The 27,319-nt window shown below is 45.7% G+C and overlaps 1 protein-coding gene and 1 long non-coding RNA gene across 6 annotated transcripts in view; one reads left to right on the forward strand and one right to left on the reverse strand.

Annotated features, from left to right (window-relative positions):
* klhdc8b (kelch domain containing 8B) overlaps positions 1 to 27,319 on the reverse strand; it is a 115,784-nt gene that overhangs the window by 69,142 nt on the left and 19,323 nt on the right. The gene's annotated exons all lie outside the window — the stretch shown is intronic.
* LOC119973910 lies at positions 20,129 to 26,140 on the forward strand. The gene is made up of 3 exons (XR_005462419.1): positions 20,129 to 20,165; positions 20,843 to 20,963; positions 26,112 to 26,140. It is a non-coding gene; the product is annotated as an uncharacterized LOC119973910 (long non-coding RNA).

The raw sequence follows: 27,319 nt of genomic DNA on the forward strand, positions 1-27,319 counted from the left end.
GGGCAATAAAGTATTTGGCAAGATGATGGTTGCATGCAGTGTCATTTGCGATTCCTAAAGGCACCTTTAGCTCCCAAAAATAGATGCTAGCGAGCCCAATTTCTTACCTTACGTGTTCTACATGGTAGTAAAGAAAACTGCAACACTTGTTCTCACATGAAAAAATAGAGTGATTGGAGCAGAAAGGGACAAAGATGACATTACAATTAACCTAAGGAATGAAAGGTTGAGAATGTTAATTGTTTCGTCGACTTGCTCTCAGAAGCTAAGTATTGAGAGATGGAAATGTAAAATTCTCACAGAATTGAATAATCGAACAGCAGAATATTTTTTAAAAAGGGGTGAAACTTGTAAGTCTTGCTATAATTGTGTAGAGTTTTGGTGAGACCATGCCTGGAATACTGTGGGACAGTGAAGGTTCACTAAATTGGTCCATGGGACAACAGGATTGTAAATTGGGATTATGTTCTCTGGAATTTGGAAGAATGAGAGGCGACATCAATGAAATATAAACAATTCTGAAGGGGCTTGATAGGGTGGACACAGAGATTGGGTGGGATTTTTCAGCCCCCCCCCCCCCCCCCCCCCCCCCCCCCCCCAGAGTGTTTTCTGGCAGCAGAGGTGGCTCGTGAGCGGGACCAGAACATCCCGCCAATGTCTCCGGTATTTTTCATGGCTCGCCTGTCCTACCGCCAGGAAACCTGCCACGGGGAGGGGGTTTGCCTTCGGCAGGACGAAAGGATCCCACTGACGAGAAGGACTGGTAAACCCTGTCCATTGATTGGGTAATCTAAACCACAGGGACACAGCGTCAGGATAAGGGGCCTATCATTTTGGACTGAGATGAGGAGAAATTATTCTTGTTTGTGAATTCCTGGAGTTCTCTACCCTAGAGGGTTGTGAATGCTCCATCGCTGAATGCATTTAATGCTGGGATAGGCAGAGTTTCGGTCTCTCAGGGAATCAAGAAATATGGGGGGCGGGCGGGAAAATGGAGATGAAGCCCGAGATCAGCCATGGACGTGTTGAATGGTGCAACAGAGCCGATGGGCTGAGTGGTGTATTCCTGCTCCCTGTGGTCTTGAGAATATAGCCACGTTGCTCATTTCAAAAAGGCTAAGTAAAGTCTGGCGAAAAATAGTGCACACTGACAAATTAAAGAGTAATGACAGTCTTTCACTAACAAAGAACTAACGTAATATAAAATAACAATACCAACTCAGCCCATAGCCAAATCTTTCAACTGCATTTGTAACCCAAGTGAGCGATTATGTTCCTTTTAATGACTGCAGTCCTCCACTAAACCAAAGAGCATCACATTTTATTAGTTCATGTATATGAAGTGTCATGGGAATGTCATTTTAAGAAATGTTTGTCTTCTCAAGTGGCTGCAGTGATGTCAGTGTGTGGGTGGAGATGGGCTCTTGCTCTGCTTTTTACTTTTGTTTTGAGCTGGAAGCTGTTTTTGGCTCTGAGTTTTAGTTTCGTTTTCAGTTGGTGAGCTGCATTCAAACCAAGGAGGTGGATTTTGGTCTCTCTTTGCATGATAAAGAATGTCTCCAGATCACTTGATGATTTCAAAGTAATACCTGTTTCTGTGAGGAATACAAACCTACTGTGTTTGTTAAAAAGGGTCTTTGACTCATCGATGTTGTTATGAAAGTTACTAAGGGTTGCCTATAGAGTACTGTATCTTTGGGGGGGTATCAGTGTTGGTAGTTGATAAGATGTTTACTGTGTGTTTATAAAATGTTAACTCGATTCATAGAATAAATATTGCTTTGTTTAAAAATACTTTAGACCTCTGTTGCATCACACCTTTAAAGTGGGCCCTTGTGCTCCCCATAACCAAAATCTATTAAACGTTTTGGGTCAGATGAACTCCATGATATACTTTGGTGTTCTCTAAACCCTGGCCCATAATAACAGCACTGGCAGGGCCAACACTTATTGATCATCCATGTTTATCTTTGATATGATAATGGTGAGCTGCCTTCTTGAATACCTGCAGTCCATGTGGTGTAGCTACACCCAGTTAGGGAGTGAGGGAGGAAGTTCCAGCATTTTGTTCCAGTGGAAGTGAAGGCGGGAAATCTAGTTCCAAGTAAGATGGTCTGTGACTAAGAAAGGAACTTGCATGTGATGGTTTTCCCATGAGCCAGCCGCCTTTGTTCTTATGGGCATCATAGGTCGCAACCTTTGGAAGGTGTTATGAAAGATACCGTGGCGACTTACTGCGATATATCCTGCAAACGGTATACACTTCTGCCACTGTGTACAGATGGCACTGGGCTTTACTCAATTTGTTCCTCTCTGAGGTGATTGCATTGCTGCTTGGTGGAGAGGAAGGGTGGTAGTGGTGGTGGAGGGGAAGCATTGTGGCTTGTCATGGGGCTTGATTTTATGGGCCAGGTCCTGAAAGGAAAGTAATTGGCGGCCGACGCACCTGACAGAAGCTGTGCGCAGGTCAAACATACTGATAGCGATACCTCCACTACCCAGTGGAAGGAGGTGCTGTCCACAAGGATTTCTGGCCACTGAGTCTTAGCAGTCCCAGAAAGTGGGCACTGCCAGGACTGAAAGCAGTCCCAGGAAGCACCCCCTCCCCCAGCTGAAAGTAGGCCTAATGGGGTTGTAAAATCCAGCCCATAGTATTCCAACCATCACAAATGCAGATTTTACAACAGATTCAGGAACAATCACATACTTCACAAGATAGATTTTTAGTTACCTTTCACAACAGAAAATTGAATTGATGAGTTAGTTCAATGAATCTTGCAATTGACGATGCCAAGGCATACAAGGCTATGGGCTAAGTACCTGAAAATGGGATTGGAATAGATAGGCGGTTGTTTTTGACCGGCGCCGACGCGATGGACAGAAGGGCCTTTTCTGTGCTGTAGACCTCTATGACTCTAATCTCTTATTTTCAGATCATTGTTAATTCATGGTTAATTATTTTTCCGTAACCAACATTCTATCATTGTCTATAATGTTTTACTGAAGAGGCAGCTCTAACATTCTCTTGACCTCTGATCTTTCTGTAAATTTTTAAAAGAAGATTCAATCTGTATTACACAATTGTTGTCCTGTGATTCAACACAATCTCCTTTCCCTCCAATACAAAGGGCACAGCACCTCTCAAAGGAGGACTAGAATCTCAGTTTTAATTATCGTATATTCACTGTCCTCTCCAAATTTCCTGTTTCCCTGGAGACACCTTGACAACCTGATGACACAATTGTCGCATTTAAATAAACAAATAAGCTGTCCCTTAACCCTGCAGCTGTGTTTGTGAAGTCCTTCCCACACAAGACAACATCTATTGAGCAAAAACCATTAACCCTTCAAGAACTGAAGCAATGTTGATGCACGCTTACATTTTCACATTATCTGTTCGACAGAAATAGAATTAATTACCAGATGCACAGAGAGGATGACTATTCATCGGGCAGTATTGATCCTGCAAGAAAGGCAGAAAAGCTAACCTAACTCGCCCAATGAAAACTCACATTATCAGGTAGAACACTGATTTTACATCCCACCCATTATTATCTATTGTTTAGTTCAATGGAGAGTAAAATCAGGCTGGGTGTAAGACCCAATTTCATCCAATCCTGCCAAATTCCTGACTGGCAGAATAGGATAAAATTGCCCCCATTGGGAGGGAGTGTAAAACATTTTTCTTCCACCAAGCTTTTGGTCATCTGGCCCTCGAATATGTCTATATGTGGCTTGGTGACATATTTGTTTCATAATGCACCTGTGAAGCACCTTGGGAGATGAAAGAAGCAATGGGCGAGATTCTCCGTTTGGGAGACTATGCCGGAGCTGAATTGCAGTTGATTTGTACTCCAGGATCAGGAGTTGATTCCCAATCCCTCGCCATGCAAATTTATTCATGACAAGGATTGTGAGGGATTACTGAGGGAACCCCGCGATTGGGCCACCATTTTGAGCAGGCAGCCTGACAGCAAGATCACACATCCTCCCCCCCTCCTCCACCCCCTGCATCACAATTCAGCTCCCTCCCTCCATATCACAATACAGCCCCACACCCCTGGATTATCTGAGAGCCCCCTTCCACCAAGTACGCGGTGACCCGACCCGCGTGCCCCCCACAGAGTTCTCCTAAATAAGGAGACCCCCCCCCCAGAGATCCCCTAAATAAAGAGACCACCTCACTCAGAAACTTCACACTTGAGTGCTTTTGAAGTGGTCAGCTGAAAATTGAAAGCACTTAACTCTCTTTGAAGTGGTTAATATTTATAAACATTGTGATTAGAGTCACTCAACCGTGAAGGAAGGTCAATAAAATAAGGCTGACAGTTAGTCTATGGAAGCTGTCAATCACAGAAGCTGTCAATCACAGCCTAGTAAGGGACATGAAGGAATGGCTTGCAACTCCAGATTTTGAGGGGTTTAAACACAGCTGCCTGGTTTCTTTCCAGGAATTGACATGTGGTGCTCTCTGTGTCTGTGCCAGCAGGCGTATACCCAGTTGAGTGTCACAACAGTAATGTATTTCACTGCCTAGGTCTGGACTGCTCTCTAGCTTCTAGACAGGGGTCTCTTTTCTGGAGGGCTTCCTGGCAGGGGTCTCAATTTTGGGGGGGGTCTGTGGGGGGGGGGGGGGGGGGGGGTCTCTTCATTTCAGGGGTCTCTGGGGGGGGGGGCTTTCCTTCATTCAGAGGGTTTCAGGGAACCCTTTATTTAGGGGTTCTTGAGAGAGGCCTTTTTTCAGGGGTCTCAAGGGCATCCCATTTATTTTGGGTGTCTCGGGCGGATGTAGGGGGGGATCTGTTGGGAGTGGAGTGAGCAGGTCCTGCACTGTGGGGTGGGGAGGGTAGCCCTCAGATGGACTTTGGGGGAACCCCCATAAGGAATTACCCCTTTGGCCCACCGTGAGGTCCACCATGTCAGAGCCACGTTTGTCCACACGTGTAGTAATCTTCGCCCATGTGATTCCCAGCCCAGAGAACCTGAGAACCTTGTGGACCTGGAGAATATGGTATCCGGTCTGCTATGTGAGCCATGTTCATCCTCCCACTGGTGCGCAGGCAGGAACCTCTATCCTGACGCCAGCCGGGGGCCAGACCATCGGAAACAGATCAGTGTTCCTCAGCTCATTTGGAACTCTGCTACCAGCAGAGGGCAGCGAAGAATGCAGCCTGATATAACTAAATATAAGTTGTTATTTTTGGGTGGCGCGAGCACCAATATATATTAATACAGTATGGCCGCATTAATCTATACAATTCAGAATCTTATCACACGAGATCTAGATGCAATTTAGAAGTCCTCATGGTTGGGGTGCACACTATGGGCACTCCCTTCACTGGAACTTGGGGTGATCAAGTGAAGGAGGTCCCAATAAAATGAGACTATTGTGAGCCACTTCTGCCCCAGGTTCCCCCACTGTCTGCCCCTACCACCCCAGTGGCCAACCCATGTACAGCAGTCATACTCCGAGTTGTCTGAGGCTGTACCAGTTGAGAGCTAGTGTCCTGCTTCCTCCATGACGTTGCTGCATTCCTACTGACCCTCACCACGTTCTTGAGTTTCCTGGGCCTCTGGATCTTTAACCTCCAAAGAGGACTCATCTTCCTCTATTTCATCCTTTGGCCATGGATCACTTATTTTTAGTGCAAACATGTGAAGGATGCAACACAGAGCTATGATGCGTGAAACACTATGAGGTGTGTATTGCCATGCGCCACCTGAGCGGTCCAAGCATCTGAAGCACATTTTCAGAATCGCAATGGTGTGCTCTATTAGGAAATGTGTGCAGCTGTGAGCAGCATTGTACCTCTACTCAAAAATACTCTGAGGGCACTGCACCTATTTCACCAGCCAGCATTTCAGTGGGTATCCCTTATTCCCAAGCAGTTATCACTGCAGATGTACTAGCCCTTTGAAAATCCTCAGGAACCTGGGATCAATTCAGGATGTAGGAGTCATGGAAATTCCCAGGGTACCGCATCCAAAAAACTGTGGTAAGTACGTCTAATGATCACACCCCATTGTACATAGATGTAATGGTAGCCTTTGCAGTTTATAAATCTTAGGGGCTGCTATCCTGTAGTCCTTAATGCCACATGGGTACAGACAATTGCAATCCGCACTCATGTTTGTAGACCTGAATATTTTCCTGTCATGTTTGCAGCATTACCCAAGCTCTGCCCACGCCAACTTTTGATGTCCAAACCTAAATTTGCAATGATTTCCAAAACAGTTTTCTCCAGGTACTCAGAAGTGTGGGATTATAGCTGGACAAAGAAATCGATCCATAATTTCACCATCGCTGGTCACATATCTTAAAAGTACTGTCAATTGGTCCACATGACTCACATTTGGTGTTGAAGCAACTAATATGGAATAATATTTGGCATTCTTTACTTCATTTATGGATTGGTTTCTGAGCCACTCTTCAGTGCTGTGTGTTTCATTGCAAGTCCGCCTCTAGTTTCGACACTTCGTCCTTGACTATCCGTTTCCCCAATACCCAGCTGGATCCTCACAATGTGAAGGTCGAGCTCCCTCTTGTTATTATTCAGTCTCCTTCATTAATATTGAATCCCATAGTTATTGTGGCGGACATTCCTACCTACCCACCTGAGATGCTCATTACTGAAGTGCCCATGCACATGTGGACATCTGCCGCCCACCATCTGGAGGCTACTGGGCTGAACCCCCTCGCTCCCAGGCTAGGGGAGCTTCACATAACACTGTACCATCTGCAGTCCGGTACAAAGACAGACAAGCCCATGAATAGCGACTGTGAAACAGCCCTGCACACCAAGCTGCGCATTATTCTGACTGAGCACACAGCCCTTGCCCCTCCCTGGAGTTGCAGTACACCATGCTCCCAATGATTACTCCTGCAGTATGTCCGCTGTACCACATGTCAGTCTCCACTGTTTGACTGAGGTTCACAGAGCCCAGGGATGTCTGTACTCTAACTCCCAAAACCATTGTTGCCCATTACTCTGATGCCTGAAGAGTACATTATCTCCTTCCCAAACCAGGCCTCACATGAGCCTGCATGTGACCCATCCCTCTTGTAGCACTAACCACCCCTCCCTTTCCTATTCGAGAGTCTGCATGTATCCATCCCGCCCCTCCCATTCATCCCCCCATCCCCTTTCATACATGTGACATCCCTTCAACTCCTTTGTTACCCTTGCAGGGCTCCAGATTGCCACCAATCAGTCTACCCTCTGTTGCCAATCCTTCCCCCTCCTCCACTACCTTTCAAAGCCTCTCTGCCCCTCTGTCTTCCATTGCCTTCCAACCTCATTGCCCTCCCTTGTGATTACCCTTCCGCATCCTACCCCCCAAACCTAACCTCATGCATAGTCTTCTCCTCCATTTACCTCCCCCACCATGTGTTCACCATTCCCCACCCCCTTTCCTGGGTGAAATGCTGGAAAATGATGGGCACTGTGGCTCAGATGGTTAAAACGCTTGTCTTGTAAACAGCAGATGCTGAGTTTGAATCTCAGCGCTGCTCTTCACACCTTTGGACAGCGCGCTAGCATAGTGGTTAGCATTATGGCTTTACAGCGCTAGGGTCCCAGGTTCGATTCCCGGCTTGGGTCACTGTCTGTGCGGAGTCTGCATGTTCTCCCCGTGTCTGCGTGGATTCCTCCCATAAGTCCTGAAAGACGTGCTGTTAGGTAATTTGGACATTCTGAATTCTCCCTCAGGTGCCGGAATGTGGTGTCTCGGGGCTTTTCACAGTAACTTCATGGCAGTGTTAATGTAAACCTCCTTGGGGCCGGTTTAGCACAGTGGGCTAAACAGCTGGCTTGTAATGCAGAACAAGGCCAGCAGCGTGGGTTGAATTCCCGTACAGGCCCCCCTGAACAGGCGCCGGAATGTGGCGACTTGGGGCTTTTCACAGTAACTTAATTGAAGCCTACTGGTGACAATAAGTGATTATTATTATTATTGTGACAATAAAGATGATTAATTATTAATTATTAAAAATGAATGCTCAGTCCTGCCTGAGTACCGCTACACAGTAGTACCCTCCCGGTGGAACCCACCAGGAGCCGACCACACCTACACTGCCCGCTGCCCCTCTTGTAATACAGGTCAGTGTCTGAAAGCTGAGCCCTGTCCTCAGTACCGCTGCAGAGTGGTATCCTTGTGACTATGGAGACAAGCACTGGGAGCAGATCAACCCTACAGCCCCAGCAGTGTGGTGTTGCACAGGCAAAGCAACGTCACCAGCACAACGCTGTGAAGGTAGGTTAATCGTGTGGCGTTCTTCTCTAAGTCATGAGAGAAGTGAGGTCTGATGTATGCCCACTACCCTTTTTCAAACGAGATTCATACCAACATAGTTTCCGACTGGCATGATGCAATATTAGAAGGCCACATGTGATTCTGCCGAGAAGCTAATTTAATGAGCATCCATGAGATGGTAACGAATGTTCACATCACTCCTCAGTGAGATAACCCACCATCAGGAGAATCCCAAACTATTTTCTGCTCCCGTCCACCATTAAACCCACCACGGCTGGGATGGGAGAACCCCACCTGTTGCTTTTGAGTATTTGGATTGTTTTATTCTATTTCAGATTTCTGTTATATTATCTCAGCAGCTCACTTTGCTTCATAGATTAAGTTGTTTTATGGACATACCTTTGAGCTGTTTCTACCAGTGCCCTCTGACTGCCACCCCTGACATTGTCACTGCAGCATCACTGATATAATCTAATGCTCCACTCTGTGTCTGACAAAGAGCACAGTGGGCAAATTGATGGAGTGGCAGATGGCTTCATTAAAGCGCTGAAATCTTTAACAGGATAATGAAATACAAAAGGGCTAGTTGCCATTACAAGGATACTGAATGCTGCCTGGCTCTTTAATCAAGTCATTTTACTGTTACCTGTAAAATATTTAATACCTTAAGGAGGAAAACCATTTTCTGAAAGTCTAAATACGGCCACTTGGGAAAACCCTAAGTAACAATAATTACTCCAACAGGGATGCTTTCAAAAAATATATTGTTATTCAGGCCATTTTACAATATACATAACACTCATTCAACATTACAACACTTTCATAACAAACAAACAACCCACCACCCCACCCTGTTTGCCCCCATTTTATCGTTTACATAACTACCCCTCACCCACCCCTCCCTTCTGTTTGCTGACGATTACCAATTCTTGAAGGAGAGAAACAGCCTCCACCTTGAATAGAACCCCTCCTCCGACTCCCTAATTTTCTCCAGAGGCAGAATTTCGGACAGACCTCCCACCCATGCTGTCACCCCTGGTGGCTCTGCAACCCAGGGGGTCAAAAGCCAATACATCTGCTTCTCTCTCCCTACTGCACTCCTGGCTCATCCGATACCCCAAATATTGCCACCCACAGGCTCAGAGCCACCCTCACCCCTAGAATCTCTGACATTATCGCAAAAAATGACTCACAGACCTTCCCCAATTTCGGACAGGACCACAACACGTGTGCGTGGTTCGCCGGCCCCCTTGAACACCACTCACATCGATCCTCCAACTCTGGAAAAAAAACACTCATGTGTGACTTGGTTATATGCGCTTTGTGCACTTCTTTAAACTGCACCAGGCTGAGTCTCACACATGACGATGTTGGGTTTATCCTACTCCACGCACCCTCTTCAAATGCACCGCCCAGCTCTTCTTCCCAATCCATCTTTATCTCCTCCAGGGAGGCCTTCTCCCTCTTCAACAATTGCCCATAGATATGTGAAATTCCCCTCTCCCCTATCTCATCCTCAGACACTCACTGCCTTGTCCATCAATGAGGGTAGTGGCAAGAGAGGAAATGGAGCCAACTCCTTCCGCACAAAGTTCCTAACCGTCAAGTACCTAAACCCAATTCTCCATTAGATGAGGCCCCAACTCTGTCGCAAAAGTTTTATAAAATTCCACTGGAAATCCCACCGGGTTCTGAGCCTTCCCAGGCTGCATAGAGAAGATGCACCTCATAATTTCCTCCAGCCCAGGTGGAGCCTCCAGCCCCTGCATTTTCTCCTCCTCCACCATCGTGAAGTCTAACCCATCCAAGAACTCTTTCATGTCCGAGTCCCCCTTCGGGGGCTTCGACCTGTACAACCCCCGGTAAAAGGTCTCAAACTCTCCATTTACCTTTCCTGGATCTGAAACCACTCCACCCCCCGCGTCCTTTATTTGCACCACTGCCTCAAGGCCTCTTGCCATCACAACTGGTGTGCAAGTAACATACTGGCCTTCTCCCCATGCTCATATAACGCCTCTCGTCCACGGCGTAACTGGCCCACCATTTTCCCCGTCGATACGAATTCGAACTCCATCTGGAACTTCTTTCTCTCCTTCAACAACTCCTCCTCTGAGGTAGACGGGTATTGTCAGTCCTCTGCCAGAATGGCCTCCAGCAACTTCTGTCTCTCCATCCTTCCCACCGTCTCTCTATGTGCCTTAATCAAGATCAGTTCCCCCCGAATTACTGCTTTTGATGCCTGCCAGAATGTGGAAGGAGAGACCTCCTCGCTCTAATTAATCTCCATATAGGTTCCTGTGGCCGCAGCTATCCTCTCACACACTCCCATATCCAACAACAATGCCACATCTAACCTCCATGGAGGTTGCTCTCCAGACACATATCCACATATTGCGGAGCATGATCAGATCTGACAAATGCCGAGCATCCCGACACTATCACCCCAGGAAGCAATGCCGTACCCACTATAAAAAACTCAATGCAGGAATAAACCTGGTGCAAATGTGAGAAAAAGAAAATCTCCTTCCTTCTCGGATGCCTAAACATCCCTGGATCCACCTGAGCGCCGCAGAACCCCAGCAAGGTCCGCCTGAGACTGGGACATGCTCTGCAGTGCCTCAGGAAGGTCCACCTGCGTCAGATTGATGTCCCCAGCGACTCAGACATGCTGTCGAGGGCTCAGCCATGGCTATCACTGACTGAGCAATGCCTTGGACACTACCACTCATGGTGCTGACATCGTGCTCCAGGCTTTCCACTGCAGTCGCCACCCTAGCCGGTGCCATCTCCTGTGTTAGTCGCCTTTGGGACTCCTCCAATCGGCTATCGACCCACTGGAGTGCCGCTGATATCCCCCTCTGAATGTCACGGCCGCATCCTATCGACTGCCTTAGCTCTGGGATTACCTGGTCCGGAGGCTCAGCATCTGACCTTGGACTGCTGTCCCCCCTGGATGTTCCTGCCTCCACCTGATGTACATCTGCAACTGTGTGGTGCTCACCAGATTGTACCCCAGAAGCTTGTTCACTACTTGCGCTGGTGGATGGTGGGGATGACAGCTGTGATGCCCCGACAGTGGCGCCATCAGATGGAGATCCTGCTGTGGAATGGACATGTGGTCAGTCGGAGGGAAGGATGATTATCCCGGCATGAACTCATGTGACAGGTAATCTGGGTGGGGGCCGATGGATACTCACGCAGGCCAAGCTCAACCTCAGTAACTGCTCTGTCCTCGGCCACCGTCACGACCTCCAGGACCCTTTCCTCGTAGGGGGTAAAGACCCTGAGGTTCGGAACCCCGGCGCCAGTCTGGGCCCTTTCCCATCTGTTGTGGGCCAACTTCTTCTGTGGGGACACAGAGAGGGCATCGTGAGCCGCATGCGTCAGGCATCAGGGGTAGGGTGTTCAAGTGGGTGCACGGATGTTGGGGCATGTTGCGGTATTGTCTTGGGGTTGGTGCCGGGGCACAGGGGCAGGGGTAGCAGGTGGGGCCACTGCCAGGGGCCCAATGCTAACTAACCCGTGCGGCCCGGTGGAAGTCATTGAGCTTCTTGCGGCATTGGAGGGAGGGTCCTCCTGGTGACACTCCCCTAACTGACAGCCACAGCCGCTGCCTCCCTGGCGGATCTGTGACTAACCATCCGGCCCTCTCAAGGGAACAGGGTATCCAGTCTGGCCAGGTTGGTATCGCCTAATCGTAGAGCTGGTCTGCGTGGTGGATGGTTTTGTGCTGTCTGGTGCGGTATCGGTTTATGCGCTGCTCCCCCTCGTTAGCAGAGCGCTGCCGGGCGCAGCCACAGCGAAGCAGCTGACATAGAACATAGAACAATACAGCGCAGTACAGGCCCTTCGGCCCTCGATGTTGCACCGACATGGAAAAAAAAACTAAAGGCCATCTAACCTACACAATGCCCTTATCATCCATATGCTTATCCAATAAACTTTTAAATGCCCTCAATGTTGGCGAGTTCACTACTGTTGCAGGTAGGGCATTCCACGGCCTCACCACTCTTTGCGTAAAAAACCCACCTCTGACCTCTGTCCTATATCTATTACCCCTCAATTTAAGGCTATGTCCCCTCGTGCTAGCCACCTCCATCCGCGGGAGAAGGCTCTCGCTGTCCACCCTATCTATCCCTCTGATCATTTTGTATGCCTCCATTAAGTCACCTCTTAACCTTCTTCTCTCTAATGAAAACAATCTCAAGTCCATCAGCCTTTCCTCATAAGATTTTCCCTCCATACCAGGCAACATCCTGGTAAATCTCCTCTGCACCCGTTCCAAAGCTTCCACGTCCTTCCTATAATGAGGCGACCAGAACTGTACGCAATACTCCAAATGCGGCCGTACTAGAGCTTTGTACAACTGCAACATGACCTCATGGCTCCGGAACTCAATCCCTCTACCAATAAAGGCCAACACACCATAGGCCTTCTTCACAACCCTATCAACCTGGGTGGCAACTTTCAGGGATCTATGTACATGGACACCGAGATCCCTCTGCTCATCCACACTACCAAGAATTTTACCATTAGCCAAATATTCTGCATTCCTGTTATTCTTTCCAAAGTGAATCACCTCACACTTCTCCACATTAAACTCCATTTGCCACCTCTCAGCCCAGCTGTGTAGCTTATCTATGTCCCTCTGTAACCTGCAAAATCCTTCCGCACTGTCTACAACTCCACCGACTTTAGTGTCGTCTGCAAATTTACTCACCCATCCTTCTGCGCCCTCCTCTAGGTCATTTATAAAAATGACAAACAGCAACGGCCCCAGAACAGATCCTTGTGGTACGCCACTCGTAACTGAACTCCATTCTGAACATTTCCCATCAACCACCACTCTCTGTCTTCTTTCAACTAGCCAATTTCTGATCCACATCTCTAAATCACCCTCAATCCCCAGCCTCCGTATTTTCTGCAATAGCCGACCGTGGGGAACCTTATCAAACGCTTTACTGAAATCCATATACACCACATCAACTGCTCTACCCTCATCCACCTGTTCAGTCACCTTCTCAAACAGACAGGACAGTCATTCGTGGCGTGAAGTCCGTGGGGCATCATTAGATGCCCTAATTAATGTTAGATAACAGTGATGGTCTTGCCGGGTCAGCCATCAGGAAACACCTGGCTGTCCCCACTCGCTGCCACACTTAGATCAAATTTATTTAGATCACGCCCTAAAAGTTCAAGGTTAAGTTTATTAAATGTTCAGGCTAATCAACTAAATTAATTAAACCAAGTTCTACAGGGTTCAGAGTTCAGGTGGTGCGCCATACGAGCAGCATGTGAGAGTTTGTGGGAAACATTATGATCCTGGATAACCATATCTGTGTGTATACATCCTGAGAGGCATCCGCGCAGAGTTACTGAGCTGGAGAATGAGGTGCAGACATAGCAGGGCATCAGGGAGGGGGAAATTACCTGGACACTTTGATTCAAGAGGCAGTCACACCCCTTAAACCCATAAGCTAGGAAGTGGCACAAGTGTGGTTAGTGGTCAGGGATGGGATGGAGTGGCTGCTGAGACTGGTGTGTAAGGGGACACGAGGTATAGTGCTGGAGGAGCCTCAGCCTTTGCCTTATCCAACAAGTGTTATACTTCAAGATGCCAGATAGTGAAAGATGGAACTGGAACCAATATTTTAACAGTTTTATAAGCATTTATTCACAGATGCACAATACAAATATACACCTTCTCAGCCAACAACCACAGTTTCAATTTGTTCCTTTCTACGAAGGAACCAGTGAATCCCCAGTTCATGCTCAACACCTAACTATACAACGAATAACAGGTCTGAGATTCTTGCCATAATAAATTCCAAAAATGCTGAATATACTCAGCAGGTCTGGCATCAGACCTGAGAACAGAGAAGCAGAGTTAACTTTTCAGATCTGTGAGCCTTTTGTCAGAACTGCAGAGGTCACAGAACTGAAACACTGGTCCTTGTTTTTTTAAAAACGAGGGGCGTTCCCTACATGATATTACCAGAGGCAACCAATTAACATCCTGGAAGCCCATCCGATTAAGGCTGGTGGGCAGACAGAGGATCAATGGGAGTGCCCAAGGCTCTGGTGGCCAGTGGTCTCACTGGGAGCTGTTGCTGCAGGTAGATCACAAGCGCATCTCAAGACCTCTGAACAATTTAAGGAAAGGTTAATAAACTGTGGTCATAGCTGCCAAGCCATCATTGTAGAGGTGAAACCACTGGAAGGCCACCAACAAGCTTCAGCCTCAGAGGGAAGCCTGTTGCCACTGATATGGTCCTGCCATGTGCTGGGCAGGTAGCTGATGATGGCATCGCTCCACCTCCAGACTGCTTTCAAGCAGCTGGTAAAATTCCACTCATTAACATTGTTTCCCTCTCCAAAGATGCTGCCAGACTTTTACATATTTGCATTTTGATATTTCTAGCATTTTCTTTTTTTATTTCAGACTTCCAGCATCCGCAGTATTTTGCTTTTGTGTGAGCTTCTTTCTGTCGGCCTACATGACAGCAAAGTCTTCAGGGTGCATGAGTGAATTGGCCACCGTCCCCTTGAGGCCATTCAATTTGAGGCGAGCAGGTAATGGCGGGGAGGGAAAGCGAAAAAGAATTTGGAGGGCCAGGGGATAGTACAAGGCCTTCAACAGAGAACTGGACAATTATTGGAAGAGAAAAAAGTTGCAGTGCTTTGGGAAAAGGTGGGGGAGTGGGACTAAGTGAAATTCTTTTGCAGAGAACTGGCATGGATACAATAGGCTGAATGGCCTCCTACTGTGCTGTAATCATTCTGTGCAGCAGCGTCCAAGAGTTCCAAAGGACTTATTAACTGCCAACGCCACAGTCAAAGACTTGTGGTTGACAAAGAGTGTGGTTGTGGCATCCTTGTACTGGAAATACAGAAAGTTAAAATGCAGGTACAACAAGCAGGTAGAAAGTTAAATGGTATGTTGGCCTTTATTGCAACGGGTTGGAGTGCAAGAGTACAGAGCTCTTGCAGCAATTGCACAGAGTTTTAGTGAGGTCACATCTGGAGTGTTGTGTACAGTGTTGGCCTCTTTCCTAAGGCTGTATGCATCTTCCTTTGAGAATGTGCAACAAAGGTTTACTAAATGGATTCCTGGAATGAGACAGTTGTCCTATAAGACACTGAGTAAAGTGGGGATGTATATTCTCAAGAGTTTAGAAGGATAAAAGGCAATCTCTTTAAAACATGTAAGATTCTGAGAAGCTACGGACAAGGAATAGCATGGCAGAATGAATTGTTGAAGAATGTCTTCCAAACCCAACACTTCTTTTTGTGTATAAAAACATATTTATCAATTATTAATATACTAGCTGTATTAATTTATTAGACAACTCAAATCTCCACAGTAACACCATTACTTGCTTCTAATGTTAGTCTGCAATTTTAAAGCAAGCTTCATGTTTAATACCAACTTTATATTATCCTAAGGGCAACATTATAGATCATTGTCAAGAGTCAGTGAGTGATAATTATAGTCCTGCCTTTCAAACGTTTGTCCAGTAAGATAGAAAGAAACAGTATGCCATTTGGGAGGATAATGCTAGTTTTTACAGCACTTTCATCTCTGCAGTTCCCAATTATTTATATCATCTGGCCAAAAAAAGGTCATTTGAAATAATTTCCTGGCAGTGTTGATCATTCTCAAATTCAGTATTCTCAGTTGGCTCAATGTGTTTCCCAGAGGTTTCGCCACAGCTGTCCGGGGTAATTGGACGTGACAGTGAAAGAGCTGAACATGTTTTACTTTTGTGCTTCTCTGACATCACCTTTATTGTTCCCACAGGAGCTCAGCGTGGCACAAAGTACCACGAAAGGGCAGCAACCTATTTAACCGATCTTAACAGATTGTGCCATGTACGGAAATCAAAACGTGCCGAGCCTGATGTAAAGAATCACACCTCCATTGCTGATGGATGCCTTCTTTCCGTTTCTCAGGAAAAAAACTAATTGCCACTCAGAAATGATAATAACATTGGAAGAGTGTTGTACTGTGAAAATAAAAATGTAGGTGAAAAGCATATTGATTTCTCTCACCTCCTTCCATCTCATTCATACATACATCAGACGATCAAGGCATAAACCCAATCCAATTATAAAGGCATAACCAATGCATTTATTCACACATAAACTAATCAACAAATTCACCTCTCTCTAAAATTTAAATGCACCTTCACACTGATTCTTGAATACCTTTAACAGTCTTCACTAGAGGATGTGCTTTTTAATTCCTGGACCTTATTTTAATTGCTTTGCCATGCTTCTAGTGTTAATAGTATGACACATCCTGATCAAAAATTAATAGTTCACAGCACAGGAGACATGCAGCCTTTCAAGAAGCTTGAGATTACATACAAACTACCACCTCTACCTAATACCTTGGGGTTATATCTTCTACTTGATTCAAAACCATACTGAAGGCCAGGAGTGATATCTTTGTTTGCTAGTTGTAGCGAAAATGTAAATATGATAAATATACTAATGACTGATCCTGGATACTTACAGGGGTAGAATATGATGAACGGGGCCATATAATTAAACAGGAACAAAGTAGAGTCTGACATGATTGCAATGATATTATGCACAGCGTGATATAGTGTAACGTGCAGTGAAAAATAAGAACAAATGTCTCTAAATACGTGCGCCAGGATTTCATATCCAACCCTCACACTGTCTGCAGTTTTTTTTCCGCAGGACGAGGACAGGCAATGGTGGGGTACAAATTGTCACATCCCCCTGACCCCCCCCCCCCCCCCCCCCTTCCCTTTCAGTTTGGGAAAATTTGTCTCTATCAATGCCTCTGAATTCGAGGGAAAAAAGAAAATACACTTCTGTGAGCTGAAAATGCAATACTGGAACTACGTAAACCACAGGACAAAGAGAGAATCTGATCTGCTGCAATAGTCACAACAGATGTTTTTTGTAAGGGACACTATCTTAAATGTGCGTCAGCACATTGTGATAGAAGCTACAAGTCAAACATGTATAATAAGTTGTATACACAAAAACAACGGAAAATACTGGTTGAAAATTCTCAGCCAGTCAGGCTATTGACATTTCTAATATCGCTCCTGTCCTTCACTGAATCTATTTCTTTTCCTGTTTTGTGGTCATGTCCTCCTCATGCCTCTTCTGATCCTTTTAAAATGTTGATCATCTGTAATATCTTTTAGTTCTATCAAGGGCCCATACTCGAAACACTCTGTCTATTCTCTCCACTGATGTTGGCTGCCCTTTTGAGTGTTTCCTTTCCGCTTTTGTTTCAGATTTCCAACATCTGTCGTATTTTGCTGTTTGGTCACACTATTCTATTAAACTGACATCAGTCAAGGTGAAGCTGTACCAAAGAAAAGACTTGGATTGGATTGGATTTGTTTATTCTCATGTGTACCGAGGTACAGATCATTATTAAACATGAAAAGAGAAAAAAATAAAAGAAAATATATAAGAAGTTATTGGATAGGCACATGGAGCACACCAGAATGACAGGGAGTGGGATAGCTTGATCTTGGTCTCGGACAATGCTCGGCTCAACATCGAGGGCCGAAGGGCCTGTTCTGTGCTGTACTATTCAATGTAACCACATAGACACCGGCATCGGATGAAGCATACAGGAGTGTAGTGTTAATCAGGTCAGTCCACAAGAAGGTCGTTTAGGAGTCTAGTAATAGCGGGGAAGAAGCTGTTTTTGAGTCTGTTCATGCGTGTTCTCAGACTTTTGAATCTTCTGCCTGATGGAAGAAGTTGGAAGAGTAAGTCGGGTGGGAGGATCTTTGATTATGCTGCCTGCTTTCCCCAGGCAGCGGGAGGTGTAGATGGAGTCAATAGATGGAAGACAGGTTTGCATGATGGACTGGGCTGTGTTCATGACTCTCTGAAGTTTCTTGCAGTCTCAGGCCGAGCAGTTGCTATACCAGGATGAGATGCAGCCAGATAGGATGCTTTCGATGGTGCATCGGTAAAAATTGGTAAGCGTTAATGTGGACATGCCAAATTTCCTTAGTATCCTGAGGAAGTGTAGGCGCTGTTGTGCTTTCTTGGTGGTAGCGTCGACATGGGCAGACCAAGGCAAATTTTTGGTGAGGTGTACCCCTAGGAATTTGAAGCTGTTAACCACATGGGCCGGTTTAGCTCAGTGGGTTAGACAGCTGGTTTGCAGTGCAGAACAAGGCCAGCAGCATGGGTTCAATTCCTGTACCGGCTTACCTGAACAGGTGCCGAAATGTGGCGACTAGGGGTTATTCACAGTAATTTTATACTTGTGACAATAAAAGATTATTATTATCTCCACCTCGGCCCAGTTCATGGTGACAGGGGAGTGTACAATACTTTGCTTCCTGAAGTCAATGACCAGTTCTTTAGTTTTTGCTGACATTGAGGGATAGATTGCTGTCGCTGCACCACTCCACTAAGTTCTCTATCTCCCTCCTGTATTCTGACTCATCGTTATTCGAGATCCGGCCCACTATGGTCGTATCATCAGCAAACATGTAGATGGAGTGTGTACAGGGAGTATAATAGGGGGCTAAGTATGTAGCCTTGCGGGGCCCCAGTATTGAGGACTATTGTGGAGGAGGTGTTGTTGTTGGTCCACAAACATCCAACCATACTAGTTTACTTTTGCTAAATATGGCTGATATAGTATCCGTTTGCTTTATTTTTTAGTTTGTGTACAATGATAACCTCCAACTTGTTATTCTCTAAACTAATCAGCATAGACTCCACTCTTTATGCTTGATCGCTGCCTGGAGCACCGCACTCCGCAATATAAACAGGAAATTATTCTTTGAACAAATATGTATATGCTGTCCAACCACTCTGACACTCTCCTAAAGACGGACTAGTGGCAGACATAAACTGTCCAGGATTTATGCTCTGGTTGGTTTATGAAGTATTGTCAGACAACAACTGTTGATTTGCATGTTTCAGTGCCTGCCAACAGAGCATGTCAGTCGTAACGTTACACCAACCACAATTTGGCATGCCTGGGTCACTGTGACCTCCTGAGCAGCCTCCATATTGACTGAAATTGTGGTTAGGATACAAGAATGTCAATTGTTACCTCTGGAACCGGGCAGGTTTTCCTTTGTACTGATAACACATTCTCCAACTGATTGGAGATGTATGTTGATATTAGATACAAGTTATTGCATGACTATTATTTGCTTGAATGTGCTGTGCATTTTCCACATTGCTGGTGCATCTTTGTTCTAATATTTTAACAAGAATGAGTAAAAGGTTATCTGTTGCTTGTCAGTAAACAGTGTAAATGTAAAATGCCTACAGAGGCCAGTAGAGATGTGAGATATATGGCCTTGCAGATACATTCAGATATGATTTACTGATTCAATAATGATCTTTCAGTGTTTTTATAAGTCCCTTTTGATGATGTTGGATGACAATATTGGGGGAGCTAACTGCAATTTTACATGATTTTTTTTTTACACAAACTGAATGTTAGCCTCTATAACACCCAAAGCAAATCTTAAATCAGCTGGTAACATCAAACTTTGGGGCAGATCCAATAAATTTGTAATCCAGTTACAGTGGCTGATGATAATACAGTTTGTCAGCAAAAGTAAAAGGAAGCAGGGATAAATATTACAGTTCACTTGCTTGTCAGCACCAATTTCAAATCATTTGAAATCATACGGGGAGATTATATTTTCCATTATTTTAATTAATCCTGCTTTTGGAAGTAATTTGATTCTTTACCTTTGTCTGATAATGTGAGTTTTTAAAATTCATTCATGGAATGAATGAATTCATGGCTGGACCAGAATGTATTGCTCATCCCTAAATGTCCTTGAACCGAATGGCTTGCTAGTCCATTTCAGAGGGCAATTTAGAGTCAATCACATTGCTGTGGATCTGGAGTCACATGTAGGCCAGACCAGGTAAGGGTTTTAGTGAACCAGATGGGTTTTTATTGATGCTTATTGAATTCTGTCAGGGTGGGATTCAAACCGATTACTGGTCCAGTGAAAATACCATTAGCCATCACTTCCATTGTCATCCACCTGCTATATAAAGTAGCTTGGAAGAAATTCTGCAATATTGCACATTTATAAATTCTCAATTGTAATTTCTAGGGCACCCAGATAACATCCTGGGGGTTGTCATTGACCAGAAATTGAACTGGATCAGCTGTATAAATACTGTGCTACTGTAGCAGATCCGAGGCTAGGAATCCTGCAGCGAGTAACTCACTTCATGACTCCCCAAAATCTGTTCACCATCTACAAGGCACAAGTTAGGAGTGTAATGGAATCATCTCCGCTTGCTTGGATGAGTGCAGCTCCAACAATACTCCAGCAGCTCAATACCATCCAGGACAAAGCAGCCCGCTTGATTGGCACATCATCCACAAACAGTCACTCCCTCCACCACTAATGCACAGTGGCAGGCATGTGTTCCATCTACAAGATGCACTACTGAACTCACCAATTCTCCTTAGATAGCACCTTCCAGACCCACAAACATATACTCAAACCGCCGAACATCTTGATTTGTAAATGTAATGGCATTCCTTCGCTGTTGCTGGGTTAAAATCCTGAAATTCCTTCCCTAACAGCACACCACATGGACTGCAGCGGTTCACTACCAGCGTCTAAAGGGCAATTAGGAGTGGACAACAAATGCCAGTGATGCCGACATTCCAAGAATGACTGGGCGTTTCAACTTAACTCATGCAGGTTTAAAAGTTTTAAATAAGAATGTATTACACATCATTTTATGTCAACAGAGCAAGTGCGTACATCAGATAATTTAACAATGTCTGAAGATGTGCTTCTTTTAGAATGGGGCATGTGTGATTCATACTGCACTTTATATAAGTGGAACACCTGACATCGGCTCACATTCTGTTCTTAAATTATGAGCTTGCTTGGATTAACTGATTATTATAAAGAAGTCAATGTTACAGATTTGGAAGAGCAAGTGAAATCTCATACCTTGTTCGGTTAGTATCAAAAAAACTGCTACAGATTGAATGGTTAATTTTTGTGTTTATTTTAAAGTTCGGGGCTTGGCTATTGTAATGAACTCCAATTGGCTTTATTGGTTGGCCAATTGGAGTATGAGCTCCCTCAATGATAGCTCATTGAGGGGGCCCATATAATCACCTGTGTAGGCTTTGTGAGCCAGTCTTAAGTTGACTGGACTGCTAGCAGCACTGTTTGTAGCTGCTCCTGTAATATTGTTATTGTAAATAAATATTGGTGTGGTGACGGAACTCCTGCCTCCCGTGGATTACTACAGTGGCGACGAGGTAAGCTAAGAATTTTGCGGAGACCAGCTGCTGCACTCGAAGGGTAAGCCTTGCCATTTTAAAAATGCTATTTTTTGGAAGGTTAGAGGCATTCGACCCAGCTATTGAGGACTGGTCCCAGTATGTGGAGAGAATGTGTAACTTCTTCCGGGCAAATGATATACTGACGGACGAAAGGAGACGGCTTATCCTGCTGTCGGCGTGCAGACCCTCAGCTTTCGCCATTATACGTAGTCTGACTTATCCCGATGCGCCGGACACGAAAACTTTCCAAGAAGTAACCGAATTGGTGAAAGACCACTATGACCCAAAACCACCCCTCATTTTGCGTAGGTACAGATTCTACGCAGCGAAGCGGGAAGACAGGGAGTCAGTCACAAATTTCTTGACCCGCCTGAGAAGGCTGGCGGAAAAATGTGAGTTCGGCCCGATGCTAAATGAAATGCTTCGGGACCGGTTAGTGTGTGGTATAACCGACCTCGCAATACAGAAACGCCTGTGGCGGAAACGGAGCTAGACTGCAGGCAGGCGTTACAGCTTGCACTGTCCCTAGAAAAGGCAGCAAGTGGGGTGCAGGAACTACAGGGCACGCCAATGGAGGTAGATACCTGTGAGAGGGATTACCACAACGGGTCCTGCTACCAGATAGCCCCGCTCAGGAAAAACCTGAGGAATAGAGGGAAAAAGGAAAACCCCAGAACTGCCCCCAAGTCTGCCAGGACTAACTGGAGACAGAGGGAAGTACTGGCTGAGGCTCCCCCAACAGAGAAGGACCGTTTCTGGCACCAGACAGAGTGGGGTAACAACGACAGAAACCCGAGAAGGAGGTGGCAAAAGAGGAATAGCAGGTGGGGACGCAGGGAAGTACACGCCCCATCCTCCTCCGAAGGGGAACAATTATATAATATTGCAACGAAGAAAGCAGAACCCATTAGGATTACCCCACGGGTGAACGGGTGGCCGACAATAATGGAAATAGACATGGGTGCGGCCGTATCAGTAATGGGAGTGGCAGCATTTAGAAAAATCAAAGATGGACTCCAGCCACTAACCCTAACAAAAACATTGACGAAACTTAAAACCTACACGGGGGAACCCCTGGAAGTTCTAGGCATGACTCATGTACCCGTGGAATATGAGAAACAATTGCTCAGATTACCGTTGACGATAGTAGAGGGCTCCGGACCGAGCTTAGTTGGCCGGAACTGGCTGAAAGACCTAAAATTGATTGGATCAAAATTTTCCAGAGTGGAAGCGGGCAGTTGAGTGGAGTACTCCAAAAATACCCGGAGGTCTTCCAGGAAGGTTTGGGGGAAATCATAGGCGCCAAAGCAACTTTGCACGTGGACCCAGAAGCCCTTCTGAAATTTTGTAGGGCCAGGCCGGTACCTTCTGCATTAAGGAAGAAAGTAGATGATGAAATAGAAAGGTTACGGCGTGACGGCATTATCAGACCAGTACAGTTTTCAGAATGGGCAGTGTCGGTGGTACCAATTTTGAAGCCAGATGGCTCGATACGTCTCTGTGGAGATTTCAAACAGATAGTAAACAAATACGCACTGCTGGACAAATACCCAATCGCGAAAATAGACGAACTATATGCCAAATTGGCAGGCGGACTTTTGTTCACGAAACTGGATATGAGCCACGCCTACCTGCAGTTAAAACTGGACAAGGGCTCCCAGAAGTTCGCTATGATCAACACCCTGAAGGGCCTTTTTCGTTACAATAGGCTACTTTTCGGAGTGTCATCAGCCTGCGCTATATTCCAGCGTACGATGGAAAATATTCTGCAGGGACTACCGCAGGTGGCGATTTATTTGGACGATGTCTTAATCACGGGTAGGACAAACAGGGAACACTTAAGGAACCTGGAGGAAGTGCTCAGGCATTTCGCAAAGGCAGGCGTACGGCTAAAAAGGGAAAAATGTGTTTTTCTGGCCCCACAAGTGACGTACCTGGGCTATAAAGTAGACGAGTCAGGCTTACACCCATTAGAAAACAGAGTAAGGGCAATAAAAGAAGCCCCAGCTCCCACCACGGTCCAGGAGTTACAATCATTTCTAGGGTTGGTAACCTATTATGGAAAATTTATTGAAAATAGGGCATCCATCCTAGAACCCCTCCACCAGCTACTAAAAAAGGGGCAAAAATGGAAATGGTCCACCCGCCAAAACCGAGCATTTAGGGACATTAAGGAACAGCTGTCATCCGAAAATGTCCTAGAGCATTATGACCCAAGGAAGGAGTTGGTGGTCACTCGTGATGCATCCCCCTACGGGGTAGGAGCCATCTTAGCCCATAGAGGAAGGAATGGGGAAGAACGGCCAATAGCCTATGCTTCGAGGACCTTGGCGATGGCTGAGAGGAAGTACGCCCAAATCGAGAAGGAAGGACTGGCGGTGATATTCGCAGTAAAAAAATTTCACCAGTATCTGTACGGGCGGAAATTCACCATAGTGACGGACCATAAGCCGATATTAGGGTTATTAAAAGAAGACAAGTCAATACCCCCGATTGCATCAGCTAGAATCCAACGCTGGGCGTTGCTACTGGCGGCGTATAGATACGTTCTGGAGCACAGACCGGGAACGCGAGTAGCACATGCAGATGCTTTGAGCAGACTTCCCCTCCCGGACACTCCGCCGCAAATACCAAAAGTAGAGGCGACAGTAATGACTCTAAATTTTTTGGACACCCTACCAGTAGACGCACAACATATTCGGTTGTGGATGCAAAAAGACCCAGTTTTAGCCAAGATGAAGCATTTACTGCTAACAGGGGAACTGGAAAGACCAGTGGAGCCCCAGATGCACCCATACTGGAGCAGAAGGGACCAAATAACCGTAGAAGACGGTATCCTATTATGGGGAGCCCGGGTAATCGTCCCAGCTCAGGGTCGTCAGGCAATCTTAACCGAGTTACATCACGGACACCCAGGGGTGTCCAAAATGAAGATGCTAGCTCGAAGCTACGTTTGGTGGCCAGGTTTAGACACAGACATAGCAGCCTTGGTACGTCGGTGCCAGGAGTGCCAACAGGGGCAAAGAGTGCCACCAGCGGCACCATTGCACCCGTGGGGATGGCCAGGCAGACCATGGACCTACCTGCATATTGACCAAGCCGGCCCTTTCATGGGCTCAATGTTTTTGGTGATAGTGGACACCCACTCCAAATGGTTGGATGTCCACCGGGTAAACACGGCAAGCACAGCATCGACAATTGAAAAGCTCAGGGCCTCGTTTGCAACACATGGACTTCCGGAGGTATTGGTGTCAGACAACGGATCGGCATTCACAAGTGGGGAATTTGGATAATTCCTGAAGGAAAACGGAGTCCGTCACATCAAAACGGCCCCTTACCATCCAGCGACCAACGGCCTGGCAGAGAGAGCGGTCCAGAGACTTAAAGCGGGACTCAAGAAGCAGCCGGCAGCGTCAATGGACACAAAGCTCTCCCGCTGGCTGTTTGATTACAGGACCACACCGCATTCCACAACGGGCATACCGCAAGCTGAACTCTTAATGGGAAGGCGGCTGCGAATGAGGCTGAGTCTCTTTTTCCCAAATTGAACAGGGAAAGTGGAGAAACAACAGGAGGCCCAACGCAGGGGGCATGATAAAAGTCAGCAGCAGAGGCATTTCCAGGTGGGAGCTCCGGTTTGGGTCAAGAATTATGGGAATGGACCAACGTGGGTCAAAGGCACGGTAGAGTCCCAAACAGGGCCCATATCCTATGAGGTTTCAATAGGAGGTAAGGTGCTGAAGAAACACCTAGACCAAATAAGGGCAGCGGAACCACACCTGGAGGCAGGCGAAGCAGGACCGCCTCAAGCTGGGATAGCCCAGACGGAAAGGATACCCACACCCTAGCCCCGAGCAATTTCTCCAGACCCCGTCATCCAGTCGTCAGAGTCGGAGATGGACACGCTCGACGAGGCCGCCGCGACACCTCTCCCCAAGGAGGAGGAAGAACAACTTCCAAGGAGGTCGTCAAGGAAAAGACGGGCACCTATAAGGTACACCCCGCCCACTTCAGAGAACGACCCGGCGGACGACACAGAGGTGACAGACCCAGACATGAGGAGCAGGAAGAAGCTCAGAGGAATATCAGCTGGCAGGAATTCCTCGGACCTTGGGGGGGAGGGGTGTAATGAACTCCAATTGGCTTTATTGGTTGGCCAATTGGAGTATGAGCTCCCTCAATGATAGCTCATTGAGGGGGCCCATATAATCACCTGTGTCGGCTTTGTGAGCCAGTCTTAAGTTGACTGGACTGCTAGCAGCACTGTTTGTAGCTGCTCCTGTAATATCGTTATTATAAATAAATATTGGTGTGGTGACGGAACTCCTGCCTCCCGTGGATTACTACAGCTATCCAATTACTTTCTAATATTGGGGTGGGTGGATACAGTTATGTCCTGGGAGTATCTATTTCTGTATCTATAACAAATCCCTTGCTCAGCATCATATTGTGTGTAAATCATAAGTAAAATATTGTATTCCATCTATTCACAGTGTTCAATTCTACTGATTTAACAAACTGTACTTCTGTTGTGTTTTTTTAATAACAGAAAAAGAGACTACAAGGACAGCTAGTACAGAACATGGTAACTCTTTACATTGGTGAGTGTCAATCCACATGTCTAGGACAAAGTGCAAGTGGAAAACTGTTTCATTCCCTAAGCAATTGCATACTTACCTGATTGGCTCAAGTATTCACCAGAAATAATATAAAGAAAAATGAATAAGTAGATTATACAAAGTCATCAAAGCAGGAAGATGGAAGTGCATTATAAGGTCCAATATGGGGTGCTTATTTGCAGTGGTTACCTCTCTTCCTGGCGTCATCATATAATGGATATTTCTTGGAAAGTCTGCCACAGACCCATTTAAGTACTTTGTAATTGGTTCTCCAACATAACCATTCAATGGCTGTGTGATTCCTTCACAATGTAACGGTCATCTAGAGTGTCAGATTTGCACTGCAACACCATTCAAGTAATCATCTCAAAGAATAACATTCCTTTTAACTACAAGTCTGCATTTTCACAACAAATGGATTTTATTTTCTGACTAGCTGTGGATTTCACAAAATTACCTTAATTCTAAAAGGCTAGAATTATATTATTTTATTTTCTGATACTGTTTGCTTGATGTCTCATGCAACATTTATAATTTACTAACATTTAGCATTCAAATTGTTAGCTAGGGAAATTTTCAAACAGAATTCTTAAACACCTTGAACCTCATTTTACATCAAAAACAAGTTAAAATGAGTGACGTGTCAAATAACAAAAACATTCTTTTTAAGCTATTTCTAGTTGCATCTTATTTCTGATATGGAATGAGGATTTAGTTATTGAACAATTTGGTTTAAATGGTTAACAGACATTAAGTGCATTTTAATTGAGATAACGAAGCAGCATGAGAAATAACAAATACTATGATAATCAATTGATTTTCTTCAATTAATTTATTTGTCTTCACTCTGTTCATGCCAGTGGTTAAATCACAGCACACAGAAAGTGCCACTGAGCCCCTGAGATGTAGCAGAAAAGCAAGCAGTGAAGGAATGAGTCAGCAGTCACATTACTCCATTTTATCAATGGGTCACAGAACCTTTAAGTCAATTCACAATGCACAGTGCATAACAACCTTACACTTGTTACATGTTTTTCTTAAATGTTTATCTGGTATAAAATAGTACCCAAGTATGTCCATCAGATAACCAGTTACTACAAGAATCCCATCATGACTTCTTTTCACATTTATCAAGATG

The sequence above is a fragment of the Scyliorhinus canicula genome, chromosome 11, assembly GCF_902713615.1.
Source record: "Scyliorhinus canicula chromosome 11, sScyCan1.1, whole genome shotgun sequence".
NCBI lineage: Eukaryota > Metazoa > Chordata > Chondrichthyes > Carcharhiniformes > Scyliorhinidae > Scyliorhinus > Scyliorhinus canicula.